General features: G+C 35.6%; 1 protein-coding gene across 3 annotated transcripts in view; it reads right to left on the bottom strand.

Annotated features, from left to right (window-relative positions):
• Nav3 (neuron navigator 3) overlaps positions 1–21645 on the bottom strand; it is a 619731-nt gene that overhangs the window by 369452 nt on the left and 228634 nt on the right. The window lies entirely within an intron of this gene.

Raw genomic sequence — 21645 nt, forward strand, 5'->3', positions numbered from 1 at the left:
AGAAGTCTCATGGACTTTCCTACACAACCTGGCTTTGAACCATGAGCCTTAGATCTCAGCCTCCTGAGTAGTGAAGTAGTGAAGAGTACATGCATGAACCACCAGTGCCTGGTTACTTCATTATTTTTAAAGTCAGTATAAGGACGAAATTTCTTCATTTTGTAGTAGCCCAAAGTTTCTAAGGAATTGAAAAGTAATGCTTGCTAAGTACAAAATTATGCAAGAAGTTGGAATGAAAAATGGTAAACAATTTATAATTAATATGACTCGAAGAGATTGGGCAGTATCCTACATTTGTTTATGAAAAAAATCACAGTACATTTATATTTTTAAGATTCTAAAATTCTGATCAGTCTTAATAAGTTTTGTAGTCATTATCTGAGTAGATTCTCCTAAGTTTTATTTAAATAGTTGCTAAGAACTTACTAAAAATGAGATTTTTTTGATTCTCAATATTCTATTAGATCAAATCACTGGAAATAAATGGAGAGCTTTCAATCTGTTCATTATCAGTGTCCTTATTTTATTCTCAGTTCTAGCAATTACCTAATTTCTATAATCTTCGCTAATCTGTTATTGAACAATAGCAAGACTGGGAAAATCAAAATAATGACATAATAAATATTTATATCTTTAACTGATATCCAGTTCTAAGAATGTTCTAAGAATATTTTCAATTTATAACATGCATGGAGCAAAATTCTACAAATGCATCAGAATTTAATTTTTACATTCTAGAAATAAATCATACTAAGTAAATCAAAGACATACAGAAATGTTACAATGATTCATAATACATGTTTTTCTTCCGATTTTGGCATTCAACTCTTTTCCAGTCATGCATTAGCGTAACTCAACATATGTGACTGCAAGACCTGCAGCTGTACCTCCCTGAAACTCAGTACCAAATAACACTATTGCCTGGCACAAGTGAAGTAGCAGCTACAGACTCCTCTCATCAGGTGTGTCTTTTTCTCTTCCTCTATAAATACTGAAAGTTCAGCTTCAATGATGCGCTTCAAGAAGACTTGGTGAGCCACACTTCTTCCACAGATGAGGGCAAGGTAAGTTCCTCTACTGCACTTCTCTGAATACCTACTTCTTTCAGGATATTAAAACAAACTCAATTACTCTCTCTGCCTACCTGTTTAAAGAACATTTTATAAGTTAAAGAACATATTGTAAGTTCCCTGGGTAATATGACTGACAATTTCTTCACTGTATGTGTACAGCAAAGAATTTCACTCAGGAGACATCTAAAAAGAGTTTGACCTAGGGAAAATTGAGAGGAGACAAATCGAGAAGACAAAGGCATCAGGGTAAAGAGACACTGAAATAGAAGCACATTTCCTATCACCTTATTACCTTTGAACAAATTTTTTTTTAACATACTCCATTTAAATTACAGGCGGAAAAGCCTAGAACAAATCCAATAGGGACTAAAAGATTTGTTAGTAATATAAAACTTTTCCAAATGAGAAACAATAATAGAAATTGTCCTTTAAAAATAAAAAAGAGACAGAGCAACTGCTGGTGGCTCACACTTGTAATCTTAGCTACTCAAGAGACTGAGATCTAAGGAAGTACTCCTGGGCAGAAGAGTCTGAGAGACGTTGATCCCCAATTAACCACCAAAATGATGGAAATGGAGCTATGACTCAAACATAAAGTGCTGTCTCAAAGCAAGTAAAAAAGGTCTGGAACAGTCCCAGGCCCCTAGGTCAAGCACCAGTATAGGTATAAAAAGAGAGAGAGAAAAAGAGTGACCACATCATTCATTCCCAAAGGCAAATATCAAAATCTTTAGCTATACAAACAATTTTAGCAAGCAAGAAGTGATAGATACAAAATGATCCTGTATTTGTTACAGTACTGAGATGGTTCAACACCCTATGACAATATCATTTTGAAATAAGTTTACTATATAAAGTCCTAATACTATGTAGTTACAGGACACACATTTCACTGTTACTTTAAAACTCACAGTGAAAATCTATTTCTGATTTATCTTCCTTCAGCATGTGGAACTGTATGTTGTGAATCCAAGAAAATCCAAGACTCAGTTGTATAATGAGATGCAGACAACATGATGTGCTAATTTATGCCTTTTAATTAAATAAGATATATTAAAACTTTAAATAAAAGTAACAATGAAACAAAATAATGTAGGGTATCATTCTATTTGAGGGTTACATTTAATCAAATAAATCTATAGGAAACAGAAAAGAGACCAGCCAAATAGAAAGCCAGCAAATTCTTACTACTAACCCAAAGCCAAGATCTGTACTAAAGATTATGGTAAAGATGGCAAAGATGGTTTAGTGTTGTCTTCCCCATGGCATATCTAGCTATGTGCTCGCTTTCTCTGCCATCTTTCTTTTCTAATGAACTTTTCTGTCATCTTAAATTAAAAATCATTTAAGTATATCTCTTACTAATATTCACTACAGAAATAGAAAAAGAGACAAATACAATCAAAATGTTAACTACCTGGAATTATTTTGTGTTTTGTTTACTATAGTATCTTCAATATCTAGCAGCAGACTATCTCTTATATAAGTAAACAAAAAAAAAACTGTTGATCATCTGTGTTACCTCTATTCGCAGGCCATCAGTCTAGCAGTCTATAGTTTCTCTGTAAAGCCATTGGCTTGAACAAGTACTAATCCAAATAGCATTTTGAAATTTTTAAGGAACTCAAAGATAGAATCGCATAGACAAAGAAAAAAAAACAGAATTTGGAGAGAATTTATGACTTCAGCAGATTATTTGGGCATGATTCGATCAGCAGCTCCTCCCTGTGATTTATTAGTTCATTAATGTCTCACTCTGACTTGCTGAGAGAATTTATGTTAGATGTGAAGTGGGGCATTGATGGCTCCTGTCTGCAAGGATATCTCAAGATGATATTTTGAAACCAGGCTGGGCAGGAAATTTCACAAGGCTCCTAATGCAAAAACAAAACAAAACAAAAACACACTAAAAAGCGAGAAGTGGAGCTGTTTCCTAAGCAGTAGAGCACCAGCTTTGAGCAAAAATGCTAAGGGATAGCACCAGGGCCTGAGTTCAAGCCTCTAGGCTGGCACACAGAAAAAAAGTGTGGTACAACTACATGACTTTCAATCCAGTGAGAGAACAAAATACATTTCCCTCAGCAGGCACAGGAACTTGGAAGTTTCCTATCAAACTGACATCCAGTAAGCTCATGTCACAGAAATTATAATCAAAAGTATTTCTGAAAGACTCCATCAAAGTAATTGAAATAAACAAAGTCAACCTAACTCTTGAGATGATAGATATCAGAGGTTCCCCCTGGTCACAGATGTTTCACCTTCTCTAAAACCAGATGAGCAAAATGAATTCAGGATAGCATTTTCTCCAAGTGTCAAGCTCATAAGCAGGAAGTAGCAATATGTGAATAATCAGATTGGCCCAGATTCAACTATTACCATTTAATAACCCAGTCAGTAATATATTCTAAGACTGTAATTTGTGATTTAAAAATACTGCCATTAAACTACTTGTCTGCAGTGTTCACCATCTTTGATGATTTTTAAAAGTTAAAATACCACATATGACTTAAAGTCTCCAACCAGGATCCCAATTAATTAAGCAAAATTAAGGGTGTCTGTGAGCATGTCTATGTGTGTACACTTCTGAAAAGATAATAAAGATCAGGTCTCTAACTGCCACTGAATTATAACTCAATTCAGGATCAGACCCTGTTTGACAATAAATTCCAACCATTTCTTGGCTTTTAAATGCTCCTCCAAAGAAATTGCTTTGAAACTAGTCCTTACTTGGAACAGACTAAGCAGAAATAGTCAATTTTGTTTCTGTATGCCTTTCCAAATAGGCATGATTTTTCATACAGGACAAACTATTATTTGGCCAAAGATAAAACATCCAATATCAGGGAAACATCAGGGTTTATTTTCGTCTCTTTGTTGTATCATTATTGCAAACTTTGGCAAGGTCCTTCCTTGGTCTTAAAGGGTCCTAAATGTGAAATTATTACATTTCTCCACCTGTATTAGAAGTTGAGGTGTACAGTGTAAATTAAGACATAGAAAGCCAACAATTTTCTTTGGTATAGTATAGAAATGCTAGAGCTGTGCTTTTAAATCAATCAATTTCCTGAGTGGCAAGCTTTATGTTTTCTGAGGTAATAAATTCCAACAGTAATATCTGCAGAAAAAGTGGCATATCTATATTGCTTAGTTCCATAGCTCAGAGAAAATGGGCACAATGTCATAACGTAACTGTAAAACATTAATAAATCATTTCATTTTGTATCAAACAAACTAGGATCAAAAACAGCAGGAAACAAGCAGGTACTTCATTCTGATCACATACAATTTCAAATGTTCCTAGAAGGATGTAAGGGTAAAATGGTATCTCGAGTCCTAAACTCTCTTAAACTGCCGAGATTAAAATAAATATCCATCTAGTTTCAGCCTAGAAAAATAGGGAGCAATCTGCATCAGTGTGTGAAGCAGAGAAGTTGCAGAAGATGAATCACTTTAGCTGAGGTTATTTTAGCTGATGCATAGACAAAATAAATGATAATTTGATGTACAAACTAAGGTACTTAAAGCCTTTTTCCAATGGCTGGGAGTTGCTTCCCTTCAGTAAGAAGGAAGTCTTCTTTGTACAGGTAAAGTATGTACATGTTTAGCTTTTAAACTCTTTGTCTTGCATGAACATACATACTATAACTAGTAGCTACTCATTCTCCTCTGAACAGAATGCAAACAGCATCCAACACTTTGCTAATAGAATTGTATTTTTTGAATATACATGTTAAGCCATAGAAAACATTTCATTTTGTAGCAGTCATGTATCAGCCATTACAGATCGTTCAAACTCAGACTTCACAGTGAAATGGCTACATTTACTGGGTATTATAAAATTTATCTCTAAACTGAAATATACATATATGTGTATATATATATGAACTTTTTTACATTGTGTAGCCCAAGCTGGCCTTAAATTCAATTTTATTATTGTTTATTTTTACTCCATGTATTTGAAGTATTCTCTACACACACACACACATACACACACACACACAAAAATATGTCATCATTAAAAACAAATTGGTATTTCCATCACTCAGGTCCTCATGCTCTCACTGGACTTGCTAGGCTATTACCCTCTTACACGAGCATATCTCCAGTCCTGTTTGTTTTTTGCTAGTTGTTTTGGTGATGGAATCATACAAGCCTTTGGGCTATCTTTGAATCCTCAGTTCTCAACCTCTTGAGCAGGCTTGAGATCTCCAGACTCCCCATTCTACCAAATCCATTAGAGATAACATTGATAAGGCTTACAGGTGTGCATGCTAAATTAGAGAAGACAAACCCAAGGAGAAAAGCCCTATTTTTGCTCCATTTTATGAAGAACCTCAAAGGAAAACAAGTTGTATAGAGAAAGCAGACAGACTTGTGGGATGAGGACAGGAGAAAACCGGGTGAAACAGGTCAAAGGATACAAACTTTTATGATTTAAATCAAGAATATTGTTAGAAAAGTTCTGCTGTACTGAACTTTGTTTTTTGAGAAAATGATTACTCATGTCTTCACACTGAGGAATTGCTTCTTGCAAGCTGCAATGCGCTCAGCTCTGTGGATCTGTGATTAGCTTTCTAAATTCATCATTTTGTTTGCACAGTACACTTGGAAATTACCATTTTCTTCTCTGGAACAGTTGCAAACTGCAGAACTCAGTCAAAAGGAACAAATAAAAACATATCTGCATAATGGGAATGGAGTCAGACATGAGAGCAACCATTGAGCTTTGATCTCTAAGATCTGGACATACAGACCTGGCTGGTGGTCAGGAAGTTTGTGTAAATGCACCCTTGTTGAAGGTCAATCATCCATGAAATCATTCTCAATTCTTTCCTATACCCCATGTCTAGTTTTGAAAGCTGAGTCTAATTGTTTCTTCTTACTAAAGTGGTTTTAAGCCTCCAGCTTTCTCTCTGTCCTCAGAACTATTCGTGTATACATTTCTGAATGTACAACTGTTTCTAGTCACAGGATGTATGTAAGTAAGGAGGGAATAAACAATAAGATTCTAGAGTCCAGTTCTGGTGTGTTTGGCCGGTGCTTTCCATATTTGGATCCCATTTCCTTTAGGAAGTTCTTTTCACTAAGCCACTTTTTTTTCAGATGACAGAAAATAAATTATTTATGATCTATGCAATCATTCTGATATCTGAATGTTAAACAAAAACCCTCAGAAATTTTCATTACCTCTTCCATTCATTTGAGATAGGAAGTACTCAATGTCCCTAGGTCCTCTTAAATTGCTATATTTTCCAGCCAATGTTTTAGGAGTATTAGAGGGGAGTTTGGCAGGTGAGAGAATAGTAGCTTATGCAATACTGTCTTTAGGCTTCTTTAAGAAACTGACTGTGGTTACACTGGAGACCATGGCTCTCACGGAAAATACATGCTCACACTGGATAGAGCAGCAACATGAATAAGAGAAGAGCTACCAAGTGTGATAGTCTGTACTTAACTATGGATTTGGGGTCTTGAAAGTCAATTATAATAGAGTAGAACAGTTTCTCTTTTCTTCAGACTGAAAAATGCATGGAAAAACTTCGAAGATACTGTCCTGTGATTATAAGCACAGCACTGGGAAATAATTCCCAATTATTTCTGGAATGGCTGCATTAAGGAGTTTGGCAGTTCTTAAGTACTATCCAAATATTCTATTTTTCTAATGCATGCATTTAATTGAGAAAAAAACATGAATCACTCTCCTAAGACTTAGATTCATTATGTTTTTCAGTAAATGACCAATTGCCTAAGAAACTCCTGTAGACAGGAAAAATTATGTTTTATGCTCTATTGCACAAATGCGATGACAATATCAATGCACACCAAAAAGATTGTTGCATGTGGCCTCAAGTAGTGTCTGTTGAGAACCTCTGACTTGTTAATTAAAATGTGAATGAATTCAGAAATTTTCTGACAGCAGTCAAATAAAGAAAAACTATTGAAATAAGGACCTCTTCATATCACAGCACAATTGAAATATAATTACATTCTTTAGAATTATAGCCAACATATATCAGTCTCTCTCTCTCTCTCTTTTTTTTTTTTTGGCCTGTCCTGGGGCTTGGACTCAGGGCCTGAGCACTGTCCCTGGCTTCTTTATTTGCTCAAGGTTAGCACTCTGCCACTTAAACCACAGCACCACTTCTGGCCATTTTCTGTATATGTGGTGCTGGGGAATTGAACCCAGGGCTTCATGTATACGAGGCAAGCAATCTTGCCAGTAGGCCATTTCCCCAGCCCCCATGTATCAATCTCTTAATGGAACACAGATTATAAGATATATGCAATGCATTTAAAATAAGGATACTGATTGAACTATTAAATTTGGTATTTAGAAGATATTGGAACTGGCCTAGAGTCAAATTCAGTAGTTGTTCTTATCAGCTATATTAATACAGCCAAGTATGAATTTTATTCTTCTGTATAATTTACATCTTCTGAAAGAATTAACTGATGTTGGAAATTGTCTACCATTACCTACCAAAAATTGCAGAATTTTGCTGCAATATTCTCTATCTTGGTAATGTTTTCCTAATACTGCAATAAATATTTAATTTTTTAAATTATAAATGGAGTATCATAAATCATTCTTCTCAAGGATGGTTGAAATATTGAATATTATGTGGTGAGCGTTTTGTTATTATTGCCTGATGATCTCTCCAAGCCGAACATTTTAAATTCGAGTTTTAAATTTTATACAGAGCTATTAAATGATTCCTATATGGATATAAATTATTTGAATATTTTTAAATAAACATTAATTATAGTGGGTAAGAGTTTGACTTTCTGGTTCAACTGAAATTCAGGACACACATTAATTTGTGGGGAGAGCAGTACTAGGGTTTGAACTCAGTGGGTCAAACTTTTGATCAGATTTATCTGTTTAAGTCTGGCACTTTACTACTACAGCCACACTTCTACTTCCCAAACATTAATTCTTTAGCTTAGGTAAGCTTACTTAATTTTTCAAATCTTGAGTACCCTCAAGATGAGAACAGCATTTCCTATATCATAGTGTTTTTCTTGGGAATGTTAATGGAGAAGTAATTCAAGGATGTTGTTTATCAGAAGATTTGGAATCACAGTGGGTACTCAGTAAGTGCTGGCTGCTTTTATTCCCTAAACAATAAATTGCCCAATTTTTAAGCTACTTTCCAGTAAGTCTGAGAAATCAATCAGTCTCCATTGCTAAGGAATTACCAAGTCATTGTTTTTGAAGGCCTAAGACATCCAAAACCACAAGTAATTTATAATCTCATTAACTACTACCACTGAACCAAATTATGGTTGACAACTTTAAAAACTGACCATATAGGAGGAATGAGGGATGAGGTAACAAACAGTACAAGAAATGTACCCAATGCCTAATGTATGAAACTGTAACCTCTCTGTAATTCAGTTTGATAATAAAAAAAAATAAATAAAAAATAAAAAACTGACCATATAGATAATAAAACCCATTATTTTGCCTAATTACTGTATACTAATGAAAAAGACATAGAAACATTTCAAGAGAAAATTTTATATACATATATTTTCTAACCTAAATTATATTTCTCATCTAATATCAATGTTCCACTAATTTATAAGGCAAAATTATCCATAAAATTGTATTTGCTAGGTTTATAGTATGAAGATCACCATGTATAATAAGCCTTAAGCTACGAATTCTCGTTGTTTTCCTTTTACTGTCTTAATAATTTGATGTCATAAAGGCAATGTATTTTAAGTTACTATAAAAGAAATTAAAATTTAACATTATAATATAAGAATACATAAGAATAGAATACAGAATTTCCATAATTAACATACATAGATAGCTTTTAATAAATTTCAAAGTTGAATAAAAAGTACTCCTACTCAAAAGATCTGTTAGATTTTTTTAAGTCACCAATATTTTTTGCTTAGAAAGCAGTAACTGTCATCTATGAAGTAAAGATTTTGGGAAACAAAAGAACGTGTATTTTCCAACCATTGTCATAGGCATCTTGCTCATAATACTTGAAGTTCTAAATTAAGATTCATTTCATTTTTGAGTTGGTCCCTTGTAGTAAAGTTTCTGGCATGATAGCACTTATGACAAAGAACTTATTGCACAGCCTGCTTCACAAAATTACCAAAAGGCATCTTCTATGTAAAATCAACTAGCATGTAATTGCAAGTGTTCAATAAATGCTACTTAAAATTAAGGTGAATTGATTGATCAACTAATCAAAGTAGCAAAGCAGGCAATTAACACTGAGAGGTTGTTCCATTGATAAAGACCCACATAATCTGAATGCACAATCTTTAATTTCTAGGTCCACTAATAACTGAGGATTTGTTCTGTACCAGACTTTGGCTAAGCTCTTTAACAACATATTTCATGTTATGCTTCTCCAAAACAGAAAAGTAACTCTTGTAGGACAACTTTGATTAATAAGAGTCTCCCCAACTTAAGCAGAGGATAAACATATACAAAAGGTGGAAAATGGAAACAGGAAATATACATATTAAATTCCTACACACAACAAAACAGGGTTTTGCAAAGCAAACACTGAAGTCATTTTTGAATGATAACAAGCAAGATCTGAGTAGGTAGACCCTCATGTTGTAGGCTGCTTTGGAGCATCAAGAAAACTTTACATTTTGGAATACAAATCATTATATCTTTTGAAAATACACAAGGAGCATATTTAGTCCATAAATCAGAAATCTGAAATGCTATAAAATCTGAAATGCTCCAATATCTTAACAGCTTTGGCTATTGAAAGATACCACATCTAACCTCATGCAGTAAGACAGTCAAAATGTAGATACCCTAAAAACTATATTGCAGAAAGTTACTTTTGTCTCTCTATATAAAATATATATGAAATACAAGTGTGTTTTCACTTGGCATTTGGTTTTGGCCCCAAGATATTCCATTAAATACATGCAAGTATTCAAAAAAATCTGAAGTCTGATATAGTTCTTACCTCAATCCATTTACATAAGAGATACTCAATCTGCATATATGTTTGATATGATCCACTTCCATTAGCATTTCTACTACTAACACATTATTTTTCAATTAGAATAAAATTAGTGTATCTCAATATTCTTACTTGAAAGAGGTGCTACAGGAAACAGTTGTCTTGCTGGCTACTGTATCAGTAAAATGATGGTATGAAACTGACATCTTTTAAAAAACATCAAGTGGTGCTGTGGTAGAACACTAGTCTTGAGCTGAAGAGCTCAGGGAAAGCACCCAGGCACAGAGTTCAAGCACCCACAACTAATAAAAAAAATCATATTTTCATAATGTGGCATATGATTCTAAAGTAATTGTTATAAAGAAGTGAATATAATCGCCCTCTCATTTTAAGTGGGAAAAAAGCAGCTAAATGTACATGATGGTAGGCCAAATAAGGCAGATATTGAAAAGAACTGTATGATTTCACTTATATATGAAATATCTCTGAACTCCAAATCTCACATTGTAAGAGCTAGCCAGCATTTAAAAAGTAACAGTTCAGCCAGGCATTGGTTGCTCACACCTGTTATTCTAGCTACTTAGGAGGCTGCGATCTGAGAATTGCAGTTCAAAGCTGAACACGGGCAGGAAAGTCCTTGTGCGACTCTTATCTCCAACCAAACCCAGAAGTGATGCTGTAGCTCAAGTGGTAGAGTGCTAGCCTTGAGCACAGAGGCTCAAGGATAGCACCCAGGCCCCACAACTGACCAAGCAAACAAAAAAGTAACAGTTCACTTCTAACAATTATTTACTATTGCCAACAATATTAATTATGGTTTTAGGCTGGTTTATCTGTTTCTTTAGATTTTTTAAAAAATAAATGCAAAGAATGGAAAATATGAAGGTATTTGGGGGGGGGGTGGCTAGTAGATTTTCAATGCAGGGCTTTGCATGTGCTAGGCAAGTTGAGTCGTATTTCCAGCTTTTTCTGGTCTAGAACATGATCCTCCAATTTATATTTCCCACTGCAGCTGGGATGGCAAGGACAATCCAGCACACCCATCATTATCTGATCAGCTGTGGCATCATGAACTGCTTTCACTTGGGCTGACCTGAAGCTGAGGCTGTCCTGGATCACAAGTGCATACCACCACCCCGGCCCCCACCCCTGCCCCACTATTGAGTAGTCTAGTGAACATTTTGTCTGGGCTGGCCTTGAAATGCAGCCCTCTACTTCCTGAGTAGCTAGGATTACAGGCATAAGCTACCGGTACCTGGCTAAGATCTCAAATTATAATTCTGACATTCGCCAAAAGCAATATATAGTTTTCTTTAATAAGCGTCTTTGTACAACTCATCAGAATTGTGATTTTAAAGAGAAAATGTCTTAACTAAGACTTCAGTTTCTATATGGTAAACACAGAATGTTCAATCATTGTAACTTCAGAAAAAAACTTTATGTTCAGTACACATTTGGTTTGATATCAACTTTAAGAAAATGGGATGCATTAGTGGATCTTTTGACTTCAGTAGTGGCTAAACTTTAGGATACATTCTTCTTTTTAAGTGGAAAATACAGTAAATATGTATATAGATATAAACCTTTCCTAGTAAGTTATGTGTAGGGAGCAATACCATAGACAGCATCAAGGACACTAGGAAATGCAATGACATAATACAACTGCAAAAAGTAAATACATAAATAATAAATACATAAATAAATCAGCTGAGCTGATTGGGATAGAAACACTAAACTTTTCCCTGAATGTGATCTTCAAAGCAAAACTTTCAAATAATAGAAAACAAAATTTTTTTCCAAATAATCGCCACCAAATAATTTGCAATGATAATTAACCTTGGCAGGTGGCTCATTCTACCAATACTTAATGTTATAGATTTCAAATAAAATATATATGTTCTAAGATACATTAATATATTATCAAATATATTTATGTGTGTTTATTCAAAATTTTACATATATGTATATATTTGCAGTCCATATATAGAAAGAGTTGGGTATATACAAACATATGTGTAAGTATGTACATAGACACATATATAAATTATAAAAATAATCTAGCTTTATATATGTGTGAACCTATATGTAGTGACATATATCAATATATAGTACAGTTGGATATACACATATAGCTAGATATATCTATATATGTATGTGTATATATACACATGTTTATATATGTACATATACACACATGTGTGTATGTGCACATATGTATGTATATACAAACACAAATATGCATATACATACACACACACGAGATCTATTTCTATTCTTATTATTGTTCTGATCTGGACCAACTTGTGTAAATGTGTAATGGCTAAGAATCTAATTGTTGCCAATATTATCAGCCCCCGCACATTGAATGAAGCTGTCATTCCCTGTTTCAGTATTAGCATAAACTGGCTTCAGAACTCACAACTGATCTCCAGCTCCAGAATCATCACTTACTTCTCCTGCAGCATGCTCTCTGCCCCAGCCTTTAAGACTTTGCTGATGATATCTCAGCTTCACTTTTCAGAGAAAAAAAATTAACATAATGCCAATTCTGCTATCTAGGGACATTGTAGATATTAAAGTAATACTGATGGTATTTCTTTAAAATGGCCTTTGTTCCTCACCCTCCCCCCATCTCTGCCCAAAGAATTGTTTCCCTAAGTAATTACTTGCCAAATGGTACCCTGGTGTCCTGAAAGAGTTAAGGCAGCTTGTACATTTGCATAATTTACAACCAGGGAGTAGCTAAGGGACTGGGGAATCTGGTTCAGTAGGCCATTTAGAAATTCATTAAAATTTATTTGCTCTTAATCTTTATGCTTCTGAGAACCTGAAAACATCAAAAAAAATTCTGAAAGCAAAGCAGGAAATAACATAAAACGCAGGCTCATATATGCAACAGTAAACTCTTAAATCACCTCACTATTTGGGGGGCTTCTTCCTTAAGCACAGAAACTAATTCATATATTCACATTAGCCAGTTAATTGAACAGAATAGAAGTTGCTATGGAAACAGTGTGGTATAGTACTTAGGAAATGAACACTACTAATTATCACCAAATGTATGATATTTCTGCTTCTACACTCTATAGGTTTTTTTTTTAAATGTACAATCTGTTTAATGAGCACCAAGTTGTTCACCAAGTGTTCACAGGGTTGAAATAGTCGTAAAATAGAAGCTCAAATCCTCAGGTGTGAATCTGCAAATTTTATTGAAATAAAACAAAGGTCTTTCTACCATCTAAGCTTACTGTAGTCTAAAACCTTCAACATAAATGACTGAGACAATAGCAAAAGGATTCTGATCTTCCCTTAGTCCTTAAAATATTTCACAGTCAATTAAGTAGATGAAGGAGATTAGTCTAATAAAAATTTTCTGCAGGCAAGTTGAAATTTGGTGCTATAAAGGACTGACAGTCTGGTATGAAGGTACATGATTTACTGAATTACGAAGCTAATTTTGCCAGAATCTATAGAGACAGTAACGCCTGTGAGAAAGAGCACAGAAGGTGAGCAGATGGAAACTTAGCCCAGAAAACTGAAGCAAACACTTTTGAGCAGAACATCCTTGAAGGATATTAAAATGCCTGGCTTACTGAGGTGCTCAGAGCTGTCAGGAGTTAATCCTTTGCTAATCTACATGCATAATGTGTCCCTGAACTCAATCAGCCAGACATAGAAGGAATAAGGAGTTCCTTCACAACCCAGAGAGGGATCTGAAAATGTAGGATCTGCTGTTGTCATTACTAAGAGAGTTTTTTGTTTGGTTGTTTTGCTTTTGCTTGGAGATTTGTGTTGCATTTGTTTGTGCCAGCCATGAGTATCGAACTCAAGTCTCTGGGCACTGTTTTTAAACTTTTTGCTCAAGGTTGGCACTCTATCACTTTTAGCTACATCTATTTATTTATTTTTGGTGTCGTTGCTTGGTTGGTTTTGCTAATTGGAGAAATGAGTCTCACTGACTATCTTGCTTAGGCTGGCTTTGAATCTTGACCCTCAGATGTCAGACTCCTGAGTTGCTAATATCACAGGCATGAGCCATTGGTACCTGGCTGTTACTACACTGAATAAAGCTGCCACTTACCTCATATTTCCTCGAATCCATTGTGTCCTGGAATCTTATCTCTAAATACTGACTATTTTCTTATCTTGCTTCCACATCTCCTCAAGCTAAAAGCTGCTCTGCCACCATTGTTACCAAGACTTTAAGGCATTGTTTGGATCAGAGGAAAGTTCTGAGGCGATGAGTTTGAGGAGTACTGTATACAACACCTTATGAAGGATTCATCCTTTGAGAAAGTTACCTCCCAATATTTTCTCCCAGGCCTTTTCTATGTCTATTTTCAACATGTTATACAATCTTGTCATAGCTAAAATGAGGCTCCACATACAGAATATCATTGTAAACAGAAAAGTGCCTTTTTTTTTAACCTGAAATATAAATGTTCACATGGCATTTATCTAAGTGTAGCATGGGAGCAGTGTGGTATATTATAGCACAAATAATTCATCTTGGAAATGTGGTACTTCACATATTAAGTACTGCGGAAAATGCTCAATGTTTTGGACATTCTTCTAGGGAAATTTTCAAGTTAAAAATGTTGATCCTTTCCAACTTCATCATTCAAACACTGGAGCGCTAGCCTCCTGGCTTGCCCTCTTGCTGGACCACAGACTTTTCTACATAAAGTGCACAGTGTACCTTTTGAAGCTCCTGTCAGATTCATTCTTTGTCCTTGTCTCTGGGGTTTACTCCAAGTAAAAGCTGTGCTCTGAACTCACAGAGTTTGCATGTGGTTAGCCGGGGGAAGCACCTCCAGCTTCCTTTTCTCCATGCTCCCCCTTGCTCTCTGTCTTTCACATGGATAAACCTACTTAGAGCTTTTGTACTTGCAGGTTAATCTGCTAAAGTACATACTCCCCAGATATCAAGTTCAACATATACATCATAAAACAAGACCCCAAGAGAGAGGGACCACACTACCCTTAATTTTCTAAGTAAAATGTCCAAGCTCCAATCACAGCACCCATCAAGTAACAGGCTAAGGATAAACACTGTGAATGATCTTTGGAATGGCAAGCCAGCTTCAAAATGTCAAAGTTAAGGACACTTATCACTTCTACTTGAAAAGCCACTTTATTTCCCATTCTGTGTGACTGATACAGCAATTTTTGAATTTCTAATCCATTTCTTCTAGTACAAAAAAATTATAAACAGATATTAATCAAGCTACAAATATTTACTGAGAATTTATTTCCAAGTGAGTTGAAACTGTGTTACTACATTCAGGAGAAAAATTGTATTTATGAACTTGAAAAAAATAAATTACACCTCACTTTTTAGAAATTTACCATTTTCATACAAGGATAAAAACTGCTGTGATATATTCTGCACAACTGTTAATATACAAAAACTATGCTTTCAGCATTCTTAGCACACTTTTCAATAGGATAAAATTGTTTTCAAATGAATGTATAAATAAGGTTCACCTACTATGTAAGTTAATTTAGTATTCTTAATGAATTAGAGAACAGTGTTTACAAATACAGGATTCTGGGAAATGCACAAGATGAATTCAGATTTTGGATCATCAAAAAGGATTTGCAAGTGGAGAAAAATAACAGGAAATGGGTAGCAAATTAATAATGGTATGTTTTTTAATCTAAATTTTCTACAAATGATAGTATGACATATTTGGACAGAAAAATAACTTTAGATCTTTCAGAGAATCATATGACATGCCTTGGATACCAAAATAAATCAACTTTGTTGGAGTTACCTTTGTATGAATACGTAAACAATAATTGAAAAAAGCATCCATCTTAGTGATAAGTGTGTTTATTTTCCTCACATTATGAATATAAAACACGTTATACAAGATTGACCTAATGTGTATCTTAACTTTTCATTATTAATTTTACATACTGTTTACATTTATTTATTCCTCTTGGCTTGTTTAGTCTGTGGATTGTTTCAAGCTTTTTGCTTCTGTTTCCATTCAAGTCACTATGTATCTGTTCCTTTTAGCAATAGTATTAATAGATAATAAAACATCATTAACACTTAGTAAGAACTCACTATCTGCAAGCATTGCTCAGAGCATTTTATATGTAGTAAGCTATTAAATCCTCCCAATGATCTTCTAATGTAGACAATATTATGATTTCTAATTTACAGATGGGGAAATAGAGGGTAACTAACTTTCTTAAAATTGGAGCTTGTTAATGGTGACACCAGTAATTACACTTAGGCAGTCTGCTCTTAGCTGTCATACTGCTCACAAACTCACCACAAAGTACACTTCATTCCCCCACTGTTCTATTTACTAGAAAACTGGGAAAGCAAGACCAAAGGTTGGAAAACTTGCAATCTGCAATCTGGAATACAGCCATGATGATGCTGAGAAATAGGGATGACTGACTTCAATTGAAATGCAATAATTGTAAAGGACTTAAACTGATTAACTTTTATAGTTAACTGACATCAATTTCACTTTTAGCAAAAAAGAGTTACCTTCTCAAATAAATATCACATGATTCACAATAATTCATTAACAATGTAGTCTTCCACTTTTTCTCTCCCATGTTACATTTCATCCACCCATATAATCCTTAAACTCTATTTTCAATGGCAACTTACTGGATACGTGAGAGGATGACATCAGAATGACTGGCATGCACCTGGTTTGAAAGGGGTCTCATGACCCAGATTAGCTTCAAACTGTGATCCTCTTGATCTCAGCTTCCCAAGTAGCTGGGATTACAGGCATGAACTTCCATGTCTAATAATCATAGGCGTGATTGCTTAAGCACTCTCTCTCTCTCTCTCTCTCTCTCTCTCTCTCTCTCTCTCTCTAATAAAATGCAGATAGCTACTTTTTAAACACTTATTATGTTGCATCTCATTAGTACTTAGAACTTTCCAGGGGCTTCTGAGGTACCTCCAAGTAAAATGCTTTCTCTGTACTCCCAGAGTTTCCATGTGTTTGACTTTTGGTCTGCATCTCCAACTTGACTTCCTATCCCCTCACCTCGTTCCTACTTGCTGACTACTCTGCTGAACTGCTTTATCCCACATAATCACATGCTTGTGTATGCTCTTTAGCTTCTACTCAAAATATCACCTCTTCAGACAGTTCTTTCCTGGCTAGTCCACCCAAATGAATGTTCTTTCATTTTCAATTTCCTCATATGGACACACTGACTTTATTTTTCAGTCATTCTATTACTATGTAAATTTCCTTAGATGTCAATGCATACTTGATTGCAACAGCACCCCTTAATGCATTAAAGTGCTCCTAATAATATCTATTTACATGGTAAAATGTTTCCTATAATCATTTACTCAGAGTAGTAAGGAATGGAATTCAGCTCTCTGACAGTTAATTTTCATTAAAAGATACTGTTTCTTAAATCATGCCTTTCTTTATTTTTTTTTTCCTGCTCCTAGGGCTTGAACTCAGGGCCTGGGCAGTGTCCCTAATCTTTAGACTCAAAGCAAGGCTAGTGCTCTACCACTTGAAACACAGTGCCACTTCTGGATTTTTCTGAGTAGTTTATTGGAGGTAAGAGTCTCAGTCTTTCCTGTCCAGGCTGGCTTTGAACCAGGTTCCTCAGATCTCAACCTCCCAAATAGACAGGATTACAGATATAAGCCACTAGTGACCCTGTGTTTTTTAGATGCTTTTATCTATCATTCTCCCCTAGGAGATATTGCCAATAATTTCAGTTTTGGAACACGTTTCATTATGGAATTTATAAGCATTATCTTCCTGGTTCTTTTTTAATAGAAAATTCAGGGGAAATACTTGCACTGGATTGGGAGTTTTCTTTATTAAAGAGCACTATGTGCCTGAAGATACCTCTGTCCCAGATAATGTGCCAGCCCCTCATTATGATGAACAGGAGCAAAACAGACATCCCTGAACTTTCTTATGGACAACTGGGCTGCCTCTTAGACAATTGCCACCAAATTCCGGCAGAATCCAGTATGTCATTTATGCAAGGGCTGTGCCAGCTCCGTGATGTGCAGCTCTCACAAGGTTGGCTAATTCCACTTTCCATCGGCCTGATCCAGGCATTGTATAAGCTGAAAAATGTCCCCAGCATTTCCATAACGCCCAGTTAAGAACCTGTGACAGACAATGAGCCCTGATTCACAATTGTCCATCTTTAGTGTTCTCCTCTCTGTCTGAATTCTGTTGCCTTGTGATTCACGGCATATAGTAGTATCTATACCTTAGGGATACTAGGCAAGAAGATTTTGTTTTAAAATTTGCTTTCATTACTTAATTCTGTAATTGTAATTGAAGAAGCAATCTGTTTTTAGCAAACAAAAACATATTCTTATTCAGTTTCAAAAGAGCATATTCATGTGCATACAAATGTAGTCCAGCCATGAAACCATCGTACATGCCGACACTTTGATGAATCACTCTTCTCCCAGCCATGATGTGTGTCCAGTCACCCTATTGTCAACATGGCATGATACCCATCAATTTCTAAAATGACACCGTCTAACATAAAAGTGTATTACAAATACTCCTGACTGAAAATCACTCTGTGCATTCCACAGTCTCCAGATGCTTACAGAACATCACTTCCTGAACCAATCTTCAGGACAAGATTACTGCCTATATGCTCAGAATTATTTTTGACACAGATAATTTAAAGACAAACTTTAACTATAGAACACATACACACATATATATTTAGAGAGAGAGAGAAATACACACACACGCACACACACACACACACATACACATACACAATTGTTGGCCCAGTAGCCTCATCCCTCATAACTTAGCATGTTCTTTTCCTAGGCAACACTAGTCCACATAGTAAAGGCAGTAAATAATTGGCCTCTAAACCTCTATCACCTTGAGATGGCACTCCTTTGGGGCAGCTACAACCATATTAGATAGCAAGATCCCCTTAGAGTGACCCTCAGGTGTGAACAGCTGCAAGACTCCTTATCTACTATTTCGGCAGCACCCAGATATCCTAGCCCACCATGATGAAGCCCCTGATCCACATGTCCATAGCAGGTTCCCTGCCTCCTTAACCCCTCTTAGCCCCACTAGGTTATATAGGTCACCTCAGGCATTAGTTGGCACTTTTTCTCTCTTTTGAGAAGGAGTCTTGCCGGTCCCTTTTCTTTGTTCTTTGTGCCTGGATGCGTGCATGGTTTCCTGGAAAAATCTAATAAAGTCTAATATACAAATATATATGTTCTCTCCACATTCATACTTCATAGATATTTTTCCATCAGAATTAGTACATGGATCACAATGAATGTAACATAATGCGCCAAAACCAGAAACTAATACATAAATACTACCTTGTTTTTCTAAATACGTAAAGACAAGTACATATGACTAGCTTATAAACAGCATTTTTCTTGATGTTAACACAATCATTTCTCTCCAATTTCCAGTTAAACTTCATATGGATGAACATCCCCAGTGTCATAATGGACCGTAATCAATCAGGTATGGTGGAAACATACCTGATTAAATTGAACAGCATGAGTCCTCTGCCTTTTCTACTCATTTTTCTCATGTGAATAACAATGTCATGAAAATGACTGGGATGAAAATTCTGGCCCATGAAGGAAAGAGAAAGCAGTACAATCTCATCAGATGCAAATGCCTCTCCCCTTCTTAGAAGCTAACACATTGGATGCACCAAAATATTCATATTCCTCTGGCCCTAGGATAAAATGTGGGACAGGGAATAGTGAATTATATGACTGTCAAGAGTGAATATCCTTTGCTGTGACTTCTTGAGATCAAATAATGTATGCAATATATCTTTATGGCTAAGCTCCAAAGTTCACTACTATGCTGTAAATCTCTGGCTTCTAAGAATTTCAATGGTGAATGGCCAGCCTAAGCATACATGTGAGACCCCATTTGAAAACAAACTGAAGATAAAGAAAAAAGGCCAAGATTCAAGTAGTTCATTTGTCTATCAGGTAAGAAGCCCTGAGCTCAAACTCCAGCACCACCAAAAAATAATAATAATAAATCTGAACTGCTTGTTTTGCCCTTGTCATTCTCTCCTCTATGTTTCATGCTGCCACAGCTATCCACTGTAATATTTTGCCACTATTTTAGCTATGCTTCTTCACTCTTAATTAATTCCAAATACTCAGTAACTTTTCTTACTGGGCTGGCTTTGAATGATGAGCCTCAGATCTCAGCCTCCTGAGTAGCCAGGTTTACAAGCATGAGTCATTAGTGCTTAACAGATTGTGCTTATTTTTACTGTTTGGTCCAACATAATAAAACACAACAAAGCAGATCTCCTCCTTTAATTTTACAATGAGGAAAATCTGCAGAAAACCAATTTCAAAATGTCTATTGTTCATGTTTTCATATGCCCTTTACATACATAAGATATTTAAACCTTTGCAAACTTCTGAACCTCCAAGTATGTGTGTGTGTGAGAAAGGGAATAGAAAGAGAGACAGACCAAGAGACAGAGAATTTTCTTATTATCCTAATTTGAGATACTTTACTGCCAAAAGAACACTTCAAATCATGGAGAATGGAATGCCTCTTCATGTTCCTTTAAAAAAACAAAACAAACAAACAAACAAATAAAACAGAGGGCTGGGAATATGGCCTAGGGGTAAGAGTGCTTGCCTCATATACATGAAGCCCTGGGTTCAATTCCCCAGCACCACATATATAGAAAATGGCCAGACGTGGTACTGTAGCTCAAGTGGCAGAGTTCTAGCCCTGAGCAAAAAAAAAAAAAAAAGAAGCCAGGGACAGTGCTCAGGACCTGAGTCCTAGGCCCAGGACCGGCCCCCCCCCCCCAAAAAAAATAGAGAAACACATGGGGGAAATAAATGGTGATTTCAAGAACGTAATTCACATCATGACAACTCTTATTAATTTTTTTTCTGTCCCGCATGTCCCTTGTGATAGCAAAGGCATTTATTTCTTCAGTAGTCCAAAAACAATTAATGCCATGTATCATGTACACATCCACGACAGGATACGCCATCTGCAGCTGCCCTGAAATGGTGGTTGAGAAGCCAGGCACACTTGTAATCAAAGCTCAAAGAACAAGGAAGTAGGTGAATCTTCACTGCTACCTATATAACACATGCATTTTTATTTATGTGCCAGGAGAGAGAACTGTCTGAGTATGTAAAACATAAGATAAAAGGTAATTGTTCTAGTCATTACTAAGCGCAGGTAGAGAAAACAAGAGTCTCATTTCTGAATCTGACACTGTCTGTGACCTCAACAGTAGTGTTTATGGAATCTGTAACATATCATTGATGGATATGCATGCCCTTTAAATACTTTAGGAAGCTTGGTGGCTTCTGATAGTGCTAATAAACATATGGGGGGGGGTGATGGTCACAGAGCTATTTTCTCAGGAAGCATCAGAAACCTTGGATGGTAGTGATCCTTACATAATGCCTATATAAAAGGTACCATAATCCTCTTTGATACTAGAAGGAGCTTCATCTAGATTATTAATAATTAGTTTATTTGGACACTCTAGGATATCAATGTTCTATGTGAAAATAAGAGCTGATAACACTTATTGCTTTGTCTTCTTTCCTTTGTTCTTCTTTTTGCCCCTGCTTCTCTGGGTAA

This window comes from Perognathus longimembris, chromosome 1 (genome assembly GCF_023159225.1).
Source record: "Perognathus longimembris pacificus isolate PPM17 chromosome 1, ASM2315922v1, whole genome shotgun sequence".
In the NCBI taxonomy this organism is placed as follows: domain Eukaryota; kingdom Metazoa; phylum Chordata; class Mammalia; order Rodentia; family Heteromyidae; genus Perognathus; species Perognathus longimembris.